The 6,865-nt window shown below is 33.6% G+C and overlaps 1 pseudogene; it reads right to left on the bottom strand.

Annotated features, from left to right (window-relative positions):
- Positions 1 to 1,962: 1,962 nt before the first annotated feature.
- LOC138171756 (ubiquitin-conjugating enzyme E2 variant 1 pseudogene) lies at positions 1,963 to 2,441 on the bottom strand (annotated as a pseudogene).
- Positions 2,442 to 6,865: the final 4,424 nt, after the last annotated feature.

Genomic DNA, 6,865 nt, shown 5'->3' with positions numbered 1-6,865 from the left:
AAAATTTTTCCAATAAATCTTTGAACCACTGAGCATGCAATGATTTGAAATTGAATTGGGATGAAAAGTTGCTCTAGTCTCCTATATCACCAGAAAAAAAAAATTGTTATTTTTATATTACCATCATGGGAAAGCCTATATGTTTCAATAAAAATAAAAATAGTTTCAATTACATTTTACACTTTCTCCCCCTTCGAATCATACACTCACTAGAATGTGCTAAGCTTAATTAGGAGTAAATGCTAGTTGTCATTATTTTGTTACCATTATTAAGGAGGGGGGCGGTTTAAGGCATCCTAAAAATACTTTTTAGTTTTTTTTCTAACATTTTTTCTTCTCCAGGAGTATTTTTGACTAGGTGACTACTGTGGCATATTTTGAAAATCTAAAATGAACAATTATTTAACCATTTTAAGGATGTTACAATTTATTCCTTTCATTGGAAAAGACACTGATTTTGGGAAATATTGAAGGCAAAAGGAAAAGGGGACAGCAGAGGAGAAGATACATATAATGATTTGGAAACAGTGAATATGGAGTTGAACAGACACCAGGAGATAGTGGAGGATAGAAGAGTCTGGCATGCTACAGTTGAGAGGTCATAAAGACTTAGAAACAGCTGAACAACAACTTCCTCAGTCCAGTCCCAGGGCTCCTTCTGCTACACCACCAAGCTGTCCTTAAACCATCTCTTAAAATATTCTAAAGTACTTTACAAATGTGAAGTTTGAAATTTTGAAAATATTTAGGTAAAATCATTATGTTTAACCTTAAATCGTACCACATTAGGCCAACTGTTACAGAAATAAAGGAAAAGACAAAAGGGGCAAAAACTTATTCTTCTCTCTTCTTCCTCCACACATTTTTAAGAGTTTATGTTAATGACCATAGTACTTTTATAAACCAGTGTTTTCATAAAATAGTATTAAATAAGGCAAATATAAAATTTAAGTTTACTTTTATGAGGAGACAATATGTCCTATTAACTGGAGAGCCAGTAACAAAGCTAAGAAGAACTAGGTTCAATTCCTATGTCTATCAAGTTTTCTCTACAATTTGGGGTAATTCATTTAAACTTCTCAATATTCTAGACATATTTATAAAACTCTAGAAGTTGTAAAGATGTCAACCTGTATTTGCAAGAGAAATTTCTTCATCTTAGAGTGCCCTATAACAATGAAATCACAAGTCCAAATCCTATTCTTATCCCTAAGATATTTATGTATCTTTTAAAATAAATTGGTCAAATAAAATGGTAAAAAAAATAATAATATATAAAACTTGACCCCAGAGGTTAGAACCAGAAGTAATGGGTGGAAGTGGCAAAGACTCTAATTTAGGCTTAAAGTCAAGAAAAGCATTCAAATTCATAAAATGTGATGAATGAAGAAATATTTGGAAAACTTTCTTGATTTCTCCTCTCAGTCCACCATAAATCTTATAAAAAAGGATGGATAATTACTTAGTAGATATGCTATATTAAGTATCCTGTAAACTTAGATTTTTTTTCAGATTATATGGTTGCTAATGTTTCTTCTAATTCCAAATGTGATTGTGATATTCTGATATGTACCTCAATATTTCTTTAATGTATGCATCCTCTCCAGTGATATGTATTGTCTTTTCTTTATAACTTAGAAAATAACCTTTGAGAGTTATAGTACCCCCCCCCCAATGCATTACTTGGTGATGAGATTCTTCCACCCTAGACATACAAAAAATCATCATACTTTGATACATAACTTAAATCAAATTCATGTTGCATCCATTTCTTTTTTTTTCTTCTTTAACTCTTTTATTGGCTACAGGATGCCTTTGTTATTTAGTTTCTTTTTACCATGTCTTTTATGTGGAATTCTTAAATTAAAATTATTAAATATTATAACTTGGTCATTGCTAGGAATGATGATTTTTAAAATTTTTTATTACTTTTTTTAAAGAAGGAAGATTTTTTTTTTTTTATTAATTGCTGTAACATTGTCCTTCAGAAAGGCTGAGGAAGCTTCATATTTTCTTTAGACATCAATAGACTTCGAAGCTCTTGCAGAATCACTTTGATGCTATATGCATTTTACCATTTTGCTAGCACGGATATGACTCTTGGGTCCACCACTCCATTAGAACTATTTATTCTATTCATATTAATTTTTGTTGCAAATCTTACAAATGGGGGGGCTTCTGGATATTTAGGTCCACACTCTCTTTTAAGGCTGTATATTCGGTTTTCATAAATTGTTCTTGGAGGCCCAATAATCATTCCTGTTCATCTTGTGTCATATCTTCATCATCTTCAAGACCCCAGTTAACTGTCCCATCTCCTACTCCTTTCTGGCCTTCTTCGAGTTCTTCCAACAGTCGGAAATTTCGAGGGACTTTCACTCCTGAGCCCGTGGTCGCTGCCATCTTGCGTCGCTGCCGCTCGGAGTCCGCCCCTTCTTCTCCATCCCGCCCCTCCCTCTTCCCCTGTCCCCCTCCCCAAGCGGGGTTCCTTCTCCGCCTCGCGGACCCGGCGCCTCAACTATTTTTAGTTACATAGATAATTTTACTTCTGTCTCTCATAACAGCCAGCTTTTATATCACCTTCAACAATGCCAGATTTGTAAATACTATATAATTTTTTTAATGAGCTTGATATATGGATTGGTGACACTTTGCCATAAAAGAGTTTTAAGGCAATATTTTAATGTACCAAGTTGAATGATTTTTATCATCAAAAAGTTATCACAATACCATTTTATGTTCTTTGCATCTTTTAGTGAATGGTAAGATAGTAATGACATGATCCATTGTTGAATATCATTTGTTAAGGCCTGCATGGTCCTTACTAATACTCTCAAGCTGGATGTCTTCAATTTAACCATCATCAAGATGAATTGTTAAGATGACCGTCTTAAGTATTTTGTATAGATGGTGAGTAAAGTTAAAGGTGTTGAAGTTTGATTGGTCACCTTATCTTCTAGAAACCAATAAGATCAGAGGATTTTTCCCATGCTTTTGATATATTCTTCTCCTTAAATATCTTGCAAATTGGTCCCTCTATGACTTTATATCTTTTATTGCCTCTAGCAGAGATCTCCTGATCTCCTCTCTCTCTCTGTCTCTGTCACTGTCTGTCTCTCTCTGTTTCTCCATCTGTCTCTCTGTGCCAATCTGTCTCTCTCTCTCCACATATGTATTTGTCTGTATGTGTGTATAGGATTATATGTGTATGTATATAAAAATAGAATATAGGCATACATACATACTTCTATATAGATACATATGAATATATACACATAAAGATGTGTGCATATATGTGTGTATGTATGTATATGTAAGTGCATATATGTATGTATATATCTACATTTATCTGTATCTATCTAATATCCCATATGGCCAGGTTTTTTTTTTTTTTAGTGCTGTTTCTAAATCCTATTTAGACCTTTTAAGGCTATGATGTTAAGGTCCAAGTGCAGTGGTTTCACTATGCTTGACAATAATAAAAAAATATTTTTTTCTAATTTCCCAAAGATTTTTTTCAGAAAAATATGAGAACTTGGGGGCGGCCAGGTAGCACAGTGAGTAGGAGCACCGGCTCTAGTGCCCGGATTACCTGGGAATCTAATCCGGGCTCAGACACTTAGCACCCACCCAGAAACACCTGACCATGTAACCTTGAGCAAGTTACTTAACCCCAATTGCTTAGGGGTGGCCAGGTGGCTCAAATCCGGGCTCAGATACTTAGCGCCACACCCAGAAATAACTGGCCGTGTAACCTTGGGCAAGTAATTTAACCCCGATTGCTTTAAAAAAAAAAGAAAAAAAACATGAGAACTTAAATAAAATATTGTAATAACTCTCCAATTATCATCAGATGAGCCATAGAAGAGGGAGATACAGACTTGTCAAAAGATCCAATACAGAGATTAGGGCAATGAAAAGTCCCCTGTGGAAATTGAGGTCCTCCATATGTTCCTGTTTATTGAAGATGTTTATATCAAGATTGAACAAACTATAGAGCCACCGAAACTGAGGTCATTAGAGAGGCAGGACCACGATGGCAGAGTAGAGGAAAGAAACCAGTTTAACTCTTCAAATACTCCCTTCCAAACAGCTTTAAAATAATGCCTCAAATACAATTCAGGAACAGCAGAACCAACACAAAGTCATTTTGTCTTACATGTATATAAGTTTAAATATTGGTTTCTTAATTTTTATGTCATGGAAGAAAATAGACACAATTGCCTTCCTTGCCCCATGAAGAGAGCTAAAATACGAAACATAATATTTGTGATGGGAAAGAATAAGAAGTGAAAGGATGAAAAGAAGGGAAGGGAAAGAATAGGGAACTTGATTAGAAGTCACAATTACTTTCAATAAAGTTGAGATGAATCCATGTAATTGTTTACTTCACAATTTTTTTCTTATTTTTTTCTCAACTATATGTAAACAACTATTTTTAATATTATTTTTTATTTGGAGTTTCAAATTATCTCCTCCTCCCCCATTCAGAAGGTATTTGATACTGATACATGAGCAGGCATGCACAATATTTTCATATTGGCCATGGTGCAAAAGATAATGCACAGCAAAAATAATAATAATAATAAAGTTTAAAAAATTCCTTCAATCTGCATTCAGATTCTATAAGTTCTTTCTGTGTAAGTCAATAATATTTTTCACCCTAAGTCCCTGAGAAATGTCTTGGATCATTGTATTGCTGAGAATAGCTAAATTATGCACAGTTGAGAACTCATGTAATCGTATTTGAACTAAACTAAATCAGTTGACTGAATTACAGCAAAACGTCTGATACTTTTTACAGATAAAAATAGAATTCCTAGAAAACATTCTCAAATGGGTCAGGCCCTGGAGTCAGGAAGACCTGACTTCAAATCTGACCTCAGACATTTGACACACTTACTGTGTGACCTTGGGCAAATCACTTAACCCCAATTGCCTTGCCTTCCCTTCTCCAAAAAAGAAAAAAAAGCATCCAGAAAGAAAAAAATAATAATTAGTAATATGGTAAATTATTAACTGTTCTCATTTACATAATATTTTAAGCTTGCAAACTTTCAATTGTATAACAGCTCTATGAGGTGGGTACTTGTATTAACTGTGGTTTGAGCATTTAATTCTATCATTTTAAGAAACTTTTTGGTAAGGGAGAAATCATACACACGTATGCATGCATGCATATATGCAAATATAAATGTGTATGCATACAAATGTTTATTCATACATCTATTACACACATGTGCATATATGCATACATGTTGAGAGTTATAAATATAGCTATTGATAAAGGTATAGATATGGATATATACATGCAGATTCCTCACTTCTGAAACATACAAAATCTTAAGACTCATTTGAGACACTGGCCAAGGGTCATAGAGCTAGTATGAATCAGAAATAGAACTTGAATATGTAGGCCTTCTCTCTCCTCTAGGTAATACTGCTTTTCATGTTTGGTATAGTTATTCCTGTTTTATAGGAGGATATTGAAGCTTAGAAAGTTGAAGTGGTTTGCCCATGGATACACAATTAGTATCATAGGCAAGGTTTAAACTATGCTCTCCTTGACTGCAAATGTAGCAATATATTCCATGATCCTTTTGAAATCTTTCTGTTATATTTTTATTCTAAAAGCATTGGTTCATTTAAATAATGATATGCTAGTGAATAAAAATGCTGGAAATACTACTACGGAGTAGTAACTCTGTACAGTGTTCAAGACATAGAATTATACTGTACCTGTGAAAAATTGTTTAATTTTTTAGTGGTCACTATTGGTATTTCATTAGAGAAGTGATTAATAGTTATCTTTTTCATTTGAAATATATTCATAAATCAGTTTATAGTTAGATTTCTAGCTATTCCTCTTTTTTATAAATATCTGTCAAATAATGAATATTTGTTGATGAAGCTTCTACAATGTGCACAGGGCTATGCTGAAATGTGGCAATACCAAGGCAAATAAAAACGTTCATATTCAGTTGCTCCTAATTTTCTCTACAATGAAATAGAAAACATGCTGCCCAATATTTGTAGCCCACTACAGCCTCAACTTTGCTTTCCTTCAAATCTTCTTTATTACTCCTTTTCACACACCTTTTGTTTCAAGGAAACTGACTTTCTGTATGTTCCATTTAGATGAACCAAAACAGTTCTTTAGCTATAAGTCAGCTACCAATATTTATATGTGTAAATAAAAAACAATTTGGGGACATATTATATTCTTTGTTTTAAGAGTATAACAGTTTTATATGTTTTTCATTTTGCAATATCAGTCTAAAATCAATTTCAATAACTGACAGAATAGATCAAATGTCAGGAAAGTATCACAGCACTTTTCTCTTGCAGATGTAGACACATGTCTTGGCAAGTAAAATGAAGCTCTTCATTGCATTTTGCAGCCCAGTAAGCTTAATAACAGCTGCTAAAGAATCTGATATTTTTTCCTGATGTAGTAAGATAGAATTTGCACAACAGGAGTACTTGTAGCACCACTGTGAGTGGTTCAGAGTGCTAAAATTTCCATTAGTAAGACATCAATATTCCTTGGAGCTGATTGCAAAACAAATGGAAATTTCCAAAGAAAAATATTATGAGATTTTTCCCCCAATCCATAAGCAATGAAAGGTTTTCAAGTTTTCAGTAGTATTATTTTCAGTACATTTGTAAAGTATATGTTCAAGGTGGAAGCTTATTAGTTTTACATAAGCTCCCCAAAATCAGATGTGATCTTAGGAGTAAATACATAAGATGCATACATGATTATAGCAAAGGAGTGGGACTTTCTTGCCTTCCTTCCTTCCTTCCTTCCTTCCTTTCTTCCTTCCTTCCTTCCTTCCTTCCTTCCTTCCTTCCTTCCTTCCTT

This window comes from Petaurus breviceps, unplaced genomic scaffold (genome assembly GCF_028583685.1).
Source record: "Petaurus breviceps papuanus isolate PSGF00001 unplaced genomic scaffold, PetGlider_PUasm1.0 47, whole genome shotgun sequence".
NCBI classification, from domain to species: domain Eukaryota; kingdom Metazoa; phylum Chordata; class Mammalia; order Diprotodontia; family Petauridae; genus Petaurus; species Petaurus breviceps.
Note: the sequence above shows the minus strand (reverse complement) of the source record. Positions and strands in the feature narration are given on the sequence as shown.